The sequence below is a fragment of the Colletes gigas genome, unplaced genomic scaffold (genome assembly GCF_013123115.1).
Source record: "Colletes gigas isolate AHSC1104 unplaced genomic scaffold, ASM1312311v1 Colletes_gigas_Sc00019, whole genome shotgun sequence".
Classification (NCBI taxonomy): domain Eukaryota; kingdom Metazoa; phylum Arthropoda; class Insecta; order Hymenoptera; family Colletidae; genus Colletes; species Colletes gigas.
This window is the reverse complement of record NW_025106648.1, coordinates 3,128,495-3,144,251: the sequence shown is the minus strand read 5'-3', so window position 1 is coordinate 3,144,251 and position 15,757 is coordinate 3,128,495. Positions and strand designations below refer to the sequence as shown.

The window sequence follows — 15,757 nt, the reverse complement described above, 5'->3', positions numbered from 1 at the left end:
ATTCTTGTAGTATATAAACATTAATGAATATAAAAATGTAGAAAATAATAGAGCTTCCGTTAGTTCTCATAATCGTCACCAAAGAAATATTGTACTATAGGTTCGGAAAATACAGAATTTTTGATTCAGAAATATACAAATCAAAAGGTTGCATATCAGAGATGATCTATATCAATGAATCAAAAATAAGAAAAACATAATGAATTCGCAAACCAATATAATTCATTTAAACTCAACTTGAATAGTTTAATTTTAAGTTTTAGAAAGTTTCGTTAAAAGTCATTAAAAAAGTCATTAAGCTTTATTTTCGGTTCGTATACGTTTTATTAATGTCCTACATGTTTACATTTCGCAATTCTTTCTAGCTACAATAATGTCTTCTATTTTAAATTTATTTATTACGAATAATTTTCGTTTCATTTCTAATTATATTACTTTTACTATTCTATCGTTAGAACATAGCCTTACAAATATTTTATAAAGTACTTTTAGATTGTCACAAGTTATACCAACACTTATAATTGTCGTTTGGTTTCAATTTTGTAAGTTATATTTTATTTATTAAAATTACTAATTTCACGTTATTGTTTGTTTTTAAAAATTATTGTGATTCCAATCTTCATATTTTTTTAAAGACATTTATGCTTGAAAAGGACTATCTACATTAATGAAACGTAATCATTCATATGTATTTAATTAAAAATTGTTAAAAAAAGAAAAGAATAATAAAATGAGAACATTCTATAAAATTTGTTCATTTGTTTGAGCGCTGTCAAACGTTTGTCGATGCTAATAAATTTCGTAACTCAGCTGTACTTAAAACGCAAAGAGTTAAATACTCACGAAGCGTACCGTGTGCGAGTATAAATAATGTATAACCTTGAACGTTCCTACAGTTTTAGGTACATGTAGCCTCACTTATTTCGATTGCAGATATTATTGCAAGCGTTTTTGAAACAAATAAACGTATGCATTTCTAGCTAGGCACTTGGCGCATCGCGTCTACTATCCGGCTAATTTTATATTTCCTACTGTGAGAGCTAATATCTGCATATATGAGAAGGTAGAGACTGCAAATGTTACTATTTAGCATCGTCGGGCTGTAATTACATTCGACTCGCTGGCGTTCGCTGAAAATGCATCCATCAATTTCGCGGTACATCGGAAAAGCTACGCCTTCGGGAAACGTTCAACTCGAACCGTCGATTCGTAATACGCCCGTGAGTCCCGTTCCGTATCCAAAACCGATGAAACGTTCCCGTTGCTGGTCGAAATTCATGTTGGTGACGTTCGGTTGATCATCGAGGCCGTTTGCCAACGATAAATGATCCACTCGAAGGCGCGACACTTCGCGCGTACGAGGTTCTCACTGACAACCCCGTGCGCCGTCCACGTAAGTATACTCTACACGGCGGTCGGATGGATTCAATCGTAAAATCTCAACGTCCGTCTAAACCCGCGTGCCACCTCCATCCGTCCATCCACCACTCTTCGACGAAAGACCCCTCACCCTCCCGACGCCTGACTGCTCGGCGTGTCTCCTCCCCGCGCCAGGGACGTGCCCCCTCCCAGCCAGTGCTCGTATCCACCATGCATTTCGTCGGTGTGCCGCTGCTACCAGCACTCTTAGTGAGTTACGGACCGCATACAGGCGCGCGTCGAACGAATCGGTGGTGTCGCGCTTTTCCACGTTTCACCGTCTAGAGATATTTCTACGTTCCGCCAGGGCACGGTTCTACCCTCGGACAGCTCGCGACCGATACTCGCGCTGTTGCACATTGTCCCGTGACGTTTGTCGAGGACTCGCGCGAAGTGGCTTTCACCCGAAAGAGAGGAGGACTAACGGAGGAGCAAAGCGGGAAAGTTTCTCGGTAAACGTCGCACGTAATTTCGCGTGGTCGAACGAAAGACCCTGATGCAAGAGGCGAAATAAGATTCAGCGTGCACTGACGTACTCCGATGGAGAGGACTGTCGTTACGCGGTGCAAGAGGGGGAGAAAGAGGAGTAGAAGGGGGATAGAGTGACACGCGGTTACTGCGAAGACGCACGAAGAGGAGACAATTGAAGTGCGCGTGTGCGAAAAGTGTCGGAGGCGCGCTGCCTGAAGCACACGGGTGCGTTGTTATGCTTTTTGCGGAACTAAATGCATACGCGGTCTCGTTACTTGGCCGCTGGATTTCTCGGCGTTGCTAGCGTTTCGAGATGATTGCGTGTGCCCGTTGAGATCGTGAGTTTTTAACCGAATGATGCTCCTGTCGTTTCAGTGACGGAACAAAAGAACCAACCGACGGGAGATAGACGGTAAATCGGTTGAGAAACGACACACGAGAGACTAACGAATAAACACAGTGACGGATAGAGAAGAGAAGATTCTTTATTTACGAAAAACAGTGGTAGCGGAAGAAAGACATTCGTTGCTTTTGGCATTTGTGACTATCTGTATTACCACTTGCCGTGCGAGTGTGATAATTGTGATGTACGTGTGACAAAAAGAGACAACCGTGAATGCGACACGTCTGTTTATTTGCGCGCGCGCGCGGCCCTCGCGCGCAAATGCGCCACGAGGTTAGGAACTCGTCGCGTGGTACAAACTAGTGTGTATTCGCCCGTAAGACTTGCTTAACGCGATAATTTTCCGATGAAACTGTGTGGTATGACGACCGAAGAGAACTACGAGACAGTGTAATCGAGTGTTTTCTTACAAGAATTGTGGTTTTATGCCCCGATTAACGGTTACGTGCGTTCACCTGATCGCTGGAATGAACTCTGCAAGTGCATCGGACAGCTTGACAAGAAAGAACATTTTCCAGTCTGAATATTAGGTAAGAGTCCAGCATTTTCTACACTTTGACTTTACGATAGAACAATCGCGTCGAACGGGTCTCGAAATAGTTGTCAAGTTCAACTATTCGCGTTCTGTATTCAATATCGGAGCTGAAGTCTCGTACGTAACGTTCGATATATCCATTCGCATTGATTAACAACATTTCTACGCGCGTCTGCCGTAATACTGCGCGTTGTTTCATTATAAACTTTCAAACGCGAATCGTACATAACCACGATGCGTGGTTGCGTCGAATCGATTTTTTAATCGTTAGTTTTACGTTGTATTTTCCATCGCTTTCGAAGTTGATGGTACTTGAGTTTACCGTCACGGCGATAGTAAATGTTTTAAACTTTACGATACTACTTTTTACGTAAAGATAACGTTCGCATGGAGGCCATTTTTACGATTGGTATGAATACATTCATATTTCCACAGTAAATTACCATGCAGTTATTATACTTGCGAATAGATTTCAACATTTTTGTTTCGTTCCACGTGATACGACTGTTGCGACAATATTCCTGATAATAAACGCGTGTACATTATAGTTTTTACAAATCTCAAGCGCATAGATACATTTTTTACTCGGCTATTAAATATGTATATACGCGCAACAAAATGAAACGGGTAACAGCTTATTATATTGTCGCGGGACGCGGTGTCGGGGAGGAATGTGTTCGTTCGCGACGGTGATCGACATTGTACCTAACGATATAATTAGCCTATATAGGTCTAGAGAATATCGATCGAGAAACGTTACTTTACCAAAATATCCACGCATTCGGAAATTTTATGGCAAATACCTTTCGTTCATTTCTACCCGTCGCCTAACCACTTATTCAGCGCCATTGAAAGCGCGCAACAAAAGAAAAACAGCGATTGACCACGGTCTTGTCGTCGAAACACGAGAACTTGCCGAACGATCATCGACGATCGTGCAACGTTATTTCTTGCCGGCGAGCACGATCTCCAATAAAGAGTTCGATCTTCACGGTGAAGACTCGCCGCCGAAAAAAAGAACGAAATACAGCCAGGGAAGGCCTTCGACTCGCGTTTCGCTCGAAATTGGCCGATACGGTCTGATGTTGCAGAAAGAAAGGACAAGGGGCGAGCACAATCGATAAGAAGATCGCGTCTCCACTTTGCCTGCAATTAGGCGAGGTCGCTTCGTTGATCCTTGATGCTCTATGAAGTATCGAGATACGCGTGTTTCGCTATTTCGGTGAGAGGTTTCCTTTCTATGGAAAATATTACGCCGGAACTTGCAACGTTATCGAAGAATTAAGATACTCTATTCGTGGCTATTGATCGACCGTGTGAAAGATTACTCGTTTGTTTTTTTTTCCCAGGGTGCAAACGCCACGGCACCTTTGATGGCGGTAAACGAATTATGTTTCATTTCTATGAAAATAGACAGGCTATAACCGCGAAGAAAACCGAGAAGGGGTGAATGATAAAACGATAGTACGTATTTTCAGAAAACACTGTCCGCGTAAAATTGCGAAATTTTTATGAATTTAAGTGTATGGACGACGTGTTTGTACATATATTAGAGATAGTAACAGTAATTTCTTGCACTTCCATTCCTTCCAGCCGATCATTTCGTTGCACTTTTTGTCACGCCGTTCTTTGAGTCCAGTAATTGCAACGCATTGCACGTATAATACGTAAGAAGTTGGCTTTATGTACAACGATTATAAAAAGTGACAAAAAACACGTATAAAATGGTTGCGACACTACTTACCGCGAAGCTTCATTCGGTTTTAATCAAGTAAAGTTCCATACAATTTATTTATGTTATACATGACGAAATATAAACGAGAAAATTGTATTTTAAAATTGTTAAAATAATCTTAACAAAATCACCACTTGTATGCTAATCGTCGCAATAATTTTAGTAGTTCGAGAAGGTAACACACGATATTCCGAAAGTAGGAAATTGTGCGCCGCGACTGTAATTTTGATGCGTTAAATATGCAAGTAGGCTTCGACTTTTATGTATACGAGATGCAAGTAGTTATCGATCCATACATCGCGCAATCCGTGACTAACATGCGTTTTGTTACTTTGTGCAATGCGCGATAAGATATCGTTCCTAGCTTTTTTTAAACACGATTCCACCAATGATAACGATTTTTATGATTAATATTATTCACAGGCAAAAGGTCATAGTTTAGGAAAAAGTTCACTTGGAACTAGTATATTGATATACATATTTCTATTTCTTATTTGTAAGAATTATATTTATCAAATTAGTACATTTATAACGAGGGATAGCTTAGCAAAATTTATATATGTACTAATATAAAATATATAATATACTTATTATTGCATTGAACAAATTTTCATTTACTATTTACAGTTTTAAATACTGCATAGATTCATTGAAATAATCTGTTACTCTACTATAGGCATCCATTTTGTAACTTGTGTACATTTATTCTGAAATCTATTCGATAGGTAAAACATCTTTCATATGTAATCAAAAGAAATTTTTTTTTCTTTAAATTATATTTATTCTTTAATTTATATTTATCACAATTTTTATAATAAAAATCCTCTTTTTAATCTCAGGCTGCGTGTTTACAGTTAAAATGCTCAGGATTTTTAGATTATACAGTTCTATTTTTACATCGTTAAACTTTTTATTTCAAAAATTCTTTTTTCCAAATAATTAGTGTTTCAAAAACTATTCTTTTTGGTATAAAATTTGGTTCCATAAACTTGCAACGGTACATTTCATTTGATTTATTATTTAACGACTTTATTCATTATAATCAAATGAGATATAAGTTTACATGATATTGCAAAGGAAACAACGTGAATGGGCAAAGTTCAGCAATTTATTATTTGACAATCCTATTTTAATAAATCTTTGAAGCCGGTAAAAGTAAATCTGTAAAGGATAAATAAATAACATTAATTTCAATGGTATATAATGCAGATATATGTAGTACTTCTTTTCAGTTATTGCTTACGTAATGCAAAATTTTATTTTTATTTTGTAAACATTCATCAGACTTTGCGCTGCATTTCTTCTCACTTCCAATGTATTATATCAGTAATGACCAAACCTTGTCATGATAGTAGCTCTATATCTCTATATATTATCTCTATACTATAGTTGATATTACTGTTGTGTTGAATGAAGGCCATTGAAAATATCTTTTTGATAAAATAGCTTTGCTGGAAATTAATTTGGCTTCTTTTTATAAAAACACATATTTATTTTTCTATGATTACTGGTTAAAAATTCTTGGATTAGTAATTGAGACATTAAGTGATTAAAATTTGATTCATATTCGATAATTAACTGTATAATTTACTGTAAATTAAGGCGTTAATTTGTTACCTGTTAACGATGCTTATATTTTATATTTTCTTACACTACATTCATAACGTGTTTAGAACGTATTAAAAGGTATAGCCGAGTAAGGGGGTTAAATGTGCCCTTGAATCAAATTTAACATACGATCCATCGATAGAGCACCAGAAAAAAACATTCTGTCCCAAGTTTCAACCCTCTATCTTGTTCGAAAGGGTAAAATATACACAAAAACAATTATGGAGCAGTTTCTATTCCATCGTTTCCCTAGCTGTGTATTCGCTTAAATACCTTACTGTTTTATTTTTTCTACGTTAAATGAATATAATTGCATAGTTTAAAAATCTCATGCCTTTAATAACTCTGAATAGTGGAAGCAGATTTCTTCGATAAAAAGAACATACGCAGTCTTTGCATATATTATGATGATAATATGGTTTATGATGTGTACGAGTTCGAAATTCTCAGTGTACAATATTTACAACTATTGACAGATTAAATTACGTATTTTAGACGAGAAACTGTTCTATTGTTACCCATTTTCATTATACATGTCCATATTGATTCCTGTTATTAATACAATTCTTTCTATTTTTCCATACTTAATACATATATGAACTTTTTTGTACTAATACTCCTCTACATGATCGTTAAGTAAATTGAATAAAATCATATCTGATGTCTTTAGGCTTCATCGCTGTCTTCATTAATAACAGATGTCACTTGCTCTTCGTTAAATATTTTATTTAATATTTCTGCAGGCCTTATAGTTGTCGACAAGTATCGAGCATGTGACGAATAATAAATAATAGTCGCAATATGTAGACAACACCCGATGGTGTGATTACCATTATCACTTTCGCAGCAATAGCGTTTCACTCCGAAATAGCCAATTGAGTTGGTATATGCATAATCTATGTAACATCCATACATTTTACTATTACTATGACGTGATTTTACTATTTTGATGATATTATTTTCTTTTGAGGAACGTATGTAAATATTGCTGTCTTGGACCATTATTTCTGCTAAATATGAAACTGATGCGATCCGATATATAGAATTTTTTAGTCTCTCCCTGTCGTCTCTGGAAAATCGAGAAGATCCGTCGCAGATGTCCATGTTAAATGGTACTTTTCGACTGTTACAGTCCAGTGTTTTGTCACAACTTCTATTGCCAATGTATTTTCCGTTTATTGATTTGACATTCTGTTTACTATTTCATCACGGAGTTCAACGTTTGAATTTAAGCGTTTTTCAAATGAATTGTTAACAAAGCATGCTATTTTTGAATAGTTGCTGGCGTAATTATGTGTTAATGTTACACAGCTAGAGAAACGATGGAATAGAAACTGCTCCATAGTTGTTTTTGTGTATATTGTAAAATATTTTAAATAGATTTTCATTGCTATATAGTTGAAAATTGAAAAAATATATAATTAATAGAACAAAAAAAAGATGTGCTTTAAACGGGACGCGAACCAGCATCAAAAAGTTTGCAGCGTATCCACAGTCAAGCATTTTACTCACTTTACCATCGCACTTCTTGGAAATATTGCTGATACTTCGGAATATAATATTCTATATACCGTTCTATTCAACATAGAATTGTTTAAAACCATACAATATAGTTATCCATTAAAGGGAATACAAAATTTAAAGTATACGTTGCTTTTTCACGCGAAAATCGCCGAAAAAATCGGTTTATGATTTTTGCTGTTACAGCGCACCCTGCTAAAGAATCTGAAAAAATTCAGGAACATAACCAATGACAATATGCATTTACAGTAATTATATAAATCTAGTGTCTCGAAAGCTTCAATACGAAATCGGTATTTTTCTGCGTTTTTAATTTTTCACACCTAGGATTTGGAATGGAAAAATCGGAAAAAATTCTCAAACTTGTATCTCAATAACCACAATGCACCAGATTTTTTTCATAATTTTCGTACTCGATTAAATAGGGGAAATAGGCACAATTTCGCTAATCCGGATTTTCTCTATAACTACCCTTCCGAACAAGATAGAGGGTAGAAACTTGGCACAGAATGTTTTTTTTCTGATGCTCTATCGATGGATCTGTCGTATGTCAAATTTGGTTCAAGGGCACATTTGACCCCCTTATTCGGCTGTACCCTTTGATTGTTTTAAATTCTTTAGCATTGTCTTAGAAATTATGAATTTGTTCACTAAAAAGTCCTGGAAAATGAAACGTGTCTTTTGTGATCGATGTTTGTAGGTATTTTTGCGACGTAGAGTTAGTTTGGTCTCTTTATGATGAAAAGTTTGAACCGAGGGGTTAGTGTTCAAGTTACAACGTAAACACGTGGTTTGATCATCAGATAAAACAGTCCTGGGGAATTGATTATAAATGATCCACCAACGTACGTCGTCGTAAGCTTAACATTTGAATTAGATAAGCGTTCTTTTTACGCAACGTGCGATGCACGATTAGATCAATTGCTAAACATTGTATGCATATTTATGGATATAGCATACGACGCAAGCGTAGACGGCAGTCTAATTGAGATCTAACTCTATGTTTTCTAATGTCCATCGTTCTCAAAAAAACTTATCCATATTACGTGCTCATATTTTCCTATTACTCATCAAATTATATTACTATCCATATCAAACTACACAAGTTCATCACATATTAAAAAATATAAAAATATCTAAACAAAAATGTATCAGTGTTAAAACCAGAGCTTAAACACAAGTGATTTCTTACAGATGTATAAAAATATAAATTTTTGTTTCATCATCGTATATAGAAAAAGAATATCTCATATCCTTTAAAAACAACAGGTTATAAAGAAAAACAATAAAAATAAAAATATTAAAAACTGGGTAATTGAACCAATTTAGAAGAATGATCCATTGATACGAATAGCTCCATTTTTATATTTTTTGTTATATTTTCGTGAAAGTATTCTAGAAAAAATGAGTCCAACAAGGATTTGTGATACAAAATTATAGTTCATTGATCGAGACGTGGCAATTACTAGAAGTGTATGTGTATATTTTTCATTGAACACAGTCATGAAAGTAGTCACATCAGTGTAAAACAGTATCTTAGATGCTCGTTGCTCGTACAAACCAAGAATATTGTTTTTTTATTTATTTTTACAATAAGTTACTTCGGTAACGTTTACGAAGAAAAATGTACATGTAAATAAACGTTATCTGCATCGTAAATGCTTTTTGCGTCACAACTGACACGGATGTTTCGTGATTCAGCGTGGAATGGTAACTTATACAGGGTGTCCCACGCAAATGGAACAGACTATACCTCCTAAACAGTTGGGAATAGAAAAATATGTTATAAGTCAAAGTTAAATGGTATCAGACGATGCGTAATATGCAACTAATTTCATGCACTTTTGTGCATTGGTGCATCAGAAAAATACAACTGCACCTTTTTTTTAAATGGAAACCTACATTTTTTACTGCACCAGTGGATGTAGTTTTTTATGCTCTACATAAAAGTACTAACATACTTATGCCATAAACTTAATCGTAAAGCTGCGTCCCCACTGGGTCGGCACGGCTCGGCATTTGCCGATCGGCACTGCGTTCGGCAAAAGGCGGCAAAAGGCGGCACGGCCGTGCCACTGCTATGCACCGCGGCAAAGCCATTTCTTTGCCGACGCAGTGTAGACGCAATTCTCGGCTTTAGGAAGTTATCGAAGATAAAAGTTCTCCGAATCCATTACAATGTTTCTGTTGCTTTACCATGTTTGTGCTGCCTTACAATGTTTCACGGCTGCTAATATTAGTCACTGTAAGATTAAGATTTCCTTCAGTAACTATTTACTACTCGTATGCGATCGTTTGCTGTCCCATTGTTTCGAAATTATGGCATTTACGAATAGTGAAGCAGTTGATATGTTCATTTTGTTTAGCAAATGCAATTAAAATGGTACCGAGGCCGTAAGGTTGTATCGAGAAACGTATCCCGATCGTCAACAGCCCTCGCGTTCAAATTTTTACAAAATGGAGTCCAATTTACATCAATACGAGTCTTTCCACAAATCAAAACGCGACGTGCTCAAACCAGTTGTTAAAAATGAAGGTAGTGTGACAGTAGTGCTGGCGAACGTCGAATTAAATCCACATGCGTTTGTGAAAGATCTGGCTAGAGAATGTGGAATTTCAAAATTCTCGGTTCAACGCATTCTAAGAACACAGAACTTTTATCCCCATCAGGTTTCCGTTGGGCAAACATTGCAGCCTGGAGACGAAATCCGAAGAATGAACTGTTGTCGATATTTCTTACGGCGTATTCAGGAAAATGAACGTTTTGTATTGTAAATTCTGTGGACAGACGAGGCGACATTGTAAATATTTGGTGTGGAATTTTTGACAAATGGATTATCGGTCCAGATTTCTTTAACGGAGCATTGACTGGTCAGAGGTACCTAAACTTTCTGGAATCCGACCTACCAATTCTCTTCCACGATACAGAGATTCCTCTAAGTGTACGGCAAAACATAAGGTACTTTCAACAAGAAATATCCAAAATTACGGAAAGAGACATCAGGAACGTATTGCACAACATCAAGAAACGGATGGAAAGATGCTTGGACTGCAATGGAGGATCGTTCGAACACTTGTTGTAACCTAAGTTCCGGAACGCTTGCTGAGAGACCGAAATGATTCAGAGAACTTTTATCTTCGATCACTTCCTAACGAATAAGTTTAGGGCATAAGTATGTTAGTACTTTTATGTAGAGCATAAGAAACTACATCGACTGGTCCAGTCAAAAATATAGGTTTCCATTTTAAAAAAAGGTGCAGTTGCATTTTTCTGATGCACCAATGCACAAAAGTGCATAAAGTTAGTTGCTTATTACGCATCGTCTGATACCATTTAACTTTGACTTATAACATATTTTCCTGACACCCTGTATATGTCGTTTCATGCATCGTAGTAAAAGGGTTGAGATAATGTTTTATATTACAAACAAGTTTATAACGAGAGAAAATTGTTACTACTCATCGCGACAAAATTAAAAGAAGCACTTTACATTATCTATAAAATAGCAAATTTTTATGTTCTGTAATTTAAATCCTTCATAGACGCGTACTATAATTGAGCAGTTTACTTAGTCACATTGGTTAGGTCTGGGATTAATCTACTTTTTAAAAATACAAGCTTCTCGAGAATCAAGAAACTCAATTTTATCTATTGCGTGTCTCCAATTTTGAGATTTTTAGTTGTCAGTCTTTCAAATTTCTAAGTAATGCATTAATGAATAATTTTGAAGTATTTCTTTACGATTTTGGGAGAATTGGTTGTACAAAGACGTGGTTCTCCATCTCTGGATTTTGGATAATAGCATTAGACTTTCAGTGATTCACGATCGACTTCAGCATTCATGCTATATTGTGCGCTAACAAATAAATCTCAGAGATAATATTCATTTTCAAATGATATATACATTTAATCCGTTTGCACAAAGGCGCGGAATGCCTTCTTTGCATTGGACGCGGTGAAATATATGTTCAAATATGAAATAATCCACAAATAGCGCAGCGATTTGGGAAAAATTAAATTGTCAACGATACATGCGGATTATCAATTATGTGTCTATACCATGGATAGTCAAAGTGTATATGTATATTTAAATTACTGATGCAAATGGGGATTAAAGATGCCCGTCGCTTGTGGTTTATTCCGCTTAAGGTGATACGGGTAACTTTAACGCATTCCGCTCCTTGATGCAAAATGATTAAGATCAAATGTGCCGCCAGCATGTGAACTCTTTCATCTTTTTCAAACCTTCGTCGAGTATAGTTTGCAAAATTGTTTTGCATTTAGAATGAAGTTACAGGCATATACCCGCCTTAAGGCTCTTTCCTTTGGAGTCCTTCGCTAATACGGCGCTTTTCAATTACATTCATATTTATTATTTATGACGTTTGCCTTGCTCTTAACACTTTCACCTCCTCCGAAGAGAATTTTGAAAATCCTAATGTTTTAAATTTTAATGTCTTTTTTCAATAACCTCGATACATCACATTTATTTGTACGTATCATTTCATAAAAAGAAGCTAAGTTTATTATGTTGTAATGAATTTTGTGTTTTATATTTGTACATTTTAATGAACAAGTTTGAGAAGAGAATTTTTCTTAACCGTGCGGATGTGAAAGTGTTAAAAGTGTTTTCAGATGATGAAGTTTTAGTGTTTCTATTTCTAAAATGTTCATACGTTTCTCGTCATAAGTACAGGATATTAGGATTAGGAGGATAGTATTATTTATTTTTATTTATTTCTTGTAGAATTTTGTATGCACTGGCAAGTGAAGAAAATAACTCGAAAATAATTCCCCTTGCAACCGTTGAATTACTCGCAAAATCATTTAAGAATATGTATTTAGAAAAATATTAAAAAACAACTATTTAGTTTAAGTGACCAAAATTGGGATCGATTACAAAGATCGACGATGAAATGAAATTATAATGCAGTTTCAAGACCAAAAATTTGTTTACTGTCACATAGTAGTTCGCTTGGAACTTCTGTTCTGTATATTTGGTAACATAAAATTATATATAAACTTTAATGGAATTCTGTGTCGATAAGTATATTTTCACTGAAGTTCTGGTAAATATATACGTTTACCGCAGTTTAAGCTTCTACTGTAATATAATATGTGCATAGAAGAGCAGAACTGACCTGCGATCTAACGATACTCGTTTATCTGCTTTCGCATCGAGGGTCGAAGGGCTCTAAAGCCTGCACTTAATATCCAGAAGATCTCAGATCGAAACCGCAGATTCTGTCGAGCTCGTCACGGTCGATTCCAACTTAGTAATACTTTGTTTAGTCGGCTGGAATTAGCACTAATTTAATTTTCTACCGAATTCATTCAAATTGCTGTCTCCCGTTTCTATTAACCATTTATTATATATTTCTGCCAACAGGTTTCACGTTATGGTAGGTTCGTTTCACTGGATCCCTTTTCTCCTGCATCTTCTCGTTCATCTTGTCCTGTCGTTGTTCCTAGCATCGAGTCGACGTCGAATTAATTTCCCTGTAATATTTTTTTTCGAAACATCTTCTGTAATAGTGAAACTGTGCGGTCGAACGTGGTTTGTACGATTCCCGTAGTTCGTGTTCCGAAATCGATTACCGCGCGATTAGTATAAAAGAGCGGAATGCAGAGGTGAGTTTAAATCGATTGCCTATGAATAAGTTACACAAACAGGATACTCTTTTCATCGTGTATTAGATATCGATTACGTCCAGCAATGCTAGAACACGAAGCGAGCTTTCAGGATGAATTAACTTTCTAGCCGAAGTGTTCGCGCGAATTAGACATCATAGTCGATTATTTACAATTATTTTTCTGGAAGAGACAAATCGGTTAATATTTTACATCTTTTCTTCGAATAAGCTTTTTCTAGAAAAATGAATACTTGTATCGATGGACGTTCTGAAGCTACTGCGACGAACAAGTTGGGGTCATATTGATGCTTAAACGAGTATCGAAAGAAGAGTTCTCCAATCGAACGTACATATAATTATTTTTTGTTGTTGTAATTTTTTCAAACTAACAAATACTAGTACGTACAGGTACAGAGCTTCATGCTCCAATCTGTGTTAGGGATACTTACAAAGGAATTACTAATGTAAACTAAAATCTGTTATTCCATATATAAGAGCTTGTAGTTGACAAGAAAATAGATTCTTTATTGCATTTTATAGTTTAGTTTAAATCGAAAGTTCGTCATTTTTCGCTTCACGAAGTGTGCAAATATGTAAAATGAATAATATGAGAAAAAAGTGTATTTCTCTGTAATTTGTAATCAATAAGCAGTCCTTTATTTTTCATTCGTTATTTGAAATTTTCAGTTATATAACTATTTCGATTTTTATTTAGATACAAATTTGAACTATTTCTGTTCTTAGTGTCCAAGATATAATTACAGTAAACATTCACATAAAATCGTAGTTATGTTTGTAAAAAATAATTATTTTGGTAATTATAGTGAACACATTTATTAGAACTATCATGCACATTTGTACACTAACTTTATTATCATATATAAATATTAATTTCTAAAATATTGTAAACAAATTAAGTTACTTTTACATTAATTGTACGGATTTTCCAGGAGAGTCGGGAAAGTTTGTTAGAAACGATTCGAATGATTTATAAATAAAACTGGTCCGAACAAGGTCTTATTTAGGCTCGTTTTCACCGGAAAGAACTCGCGAACCGATTTATACTGCCCTCGTAAAGATATAACGAAAAATGGAAAAAATTGTGATTTGCATTAGGGTCGATACACTGATTGAGCATTCGGCATCCCTTTGAAGCTTCGGAACGACCATTCGCACGCAGGATCGAATTACCAGCTACCGAACTCTTGAACGTGTCGAGAACCCTCGGTTGTCTATCTTGCTTTAGTTCAGTGTTTAGAGACGTTGACGATGGTGTTGCTCTACATAACATATTTTTTTAAATATCGTATGAAACGATAATGTCGAGATGCGTATGCACAAAAAGCTATGCTCAAACTTCTATCGAGCACGCTTTGCAAATTTTACGGTTACTGTCATATTATGTTTTAACGTATAACTACACAAAATAATTGTACATGTATAATATACGAACTAGTTTAAATTAATTCCAAATAACTTTATTGAAATGAAAATTAAATCCTGAGTAGGAATTCTGGGGAAATTCCTTTCTTGCTTTTTTCTGGGTTCTGATTGAGATTTTTTTCTTTTATGTATTAAATATTCATCTTTAAGGATCTACATTTATATAAAAAGTTTGAAGATATTAAAATATGTATAATACGATATAGGTAAAGAAACTTGCATTTTTGATTAGGCTAAATATGTACTTAACACGTTGACTGTCATGGTGGCCACTGTAAAAAGTTTAGAATAAACGAACCTTAATACTTGTAAATTTTTGAATAGTGTCATTGACGTTAAGAATATTACAAAATAATCAAGTACCGAACTATTGAATATTTCTATTTATTATGCTATAGTATTGTTCGTCTCTTTGTAACTGCAATATTTATTGGTATAAACGAGGATCTTTTTCGTGTATTCAGAAGTTCAAAAGATCAATTTTTCTTAACAAAAATCAGGATACGAGGTATTAAAATCAAATACAATAAGTGTGCAAAATTTACTTCTAGTAGATCAATTAGTTTGTCCACAGTAGATTGTTAACTTGATGGAATTCGTAAATTTCCCGATATTTCCAATGCTAATTCTTTCTCATAAATATGAATTTTTTCTAATATGAAATATGAAAGGATTCACGTATAAACAAATTGTTATTTTCCGCAGTTGTTAACGTTTAAATAATTCTACGCGCATATAGGAATAGATTGTAAAAAAGAAATCGTGTTTGTACGTACAATAGGTTTCGAAATGGTCAATGTTAAAAGTGAATATTGTTAACTGTAAAACTGTTTTCTACATAGAAATAAAAAGAATGGTTTCTTGCAGATAACGGTAAGTAGAAATAATGCGAAAAGTTTCCGATAAAAATGCAGTATTGTAAATTTACAATGTGTAACTTTGCATTTATTGTAAGTGTCAGGTAGTGCAATCAGCAAGTCTTGTTGTG

The 15,757-nt window shown here is 35.1% G+C and overlaps 1 protein-coding gene across 5 annotated transcripts in view; it reads left to right on the top strand.

Moving 5' to 3' along the window:
- The first annotated feature begins 576 nt into the window (after positions 1 to 576).
- Positions 577 to 15,757, top strand: part of LOC122400637 (protein doublesex) — a 226,000-nt gene continuing 210,819 nt past the window's right edge. For 2 of the 5 annotated variants that reach the window (XR_006259365.1, XR_006259366.1), the window contains exon 1: positions 578 to 2,823. The gene's annotated coding sequence lies outside the window, so the exon portion shown is untranslated. Of the gene's footprint in view, positions 2,824 to 15,757 lie in introns of all 5 variants that reach the window. The other 3 variants (XM_043402185.1, XM_043402184.1, XR_006259364.1) reach the window with 3 other exon arrangements.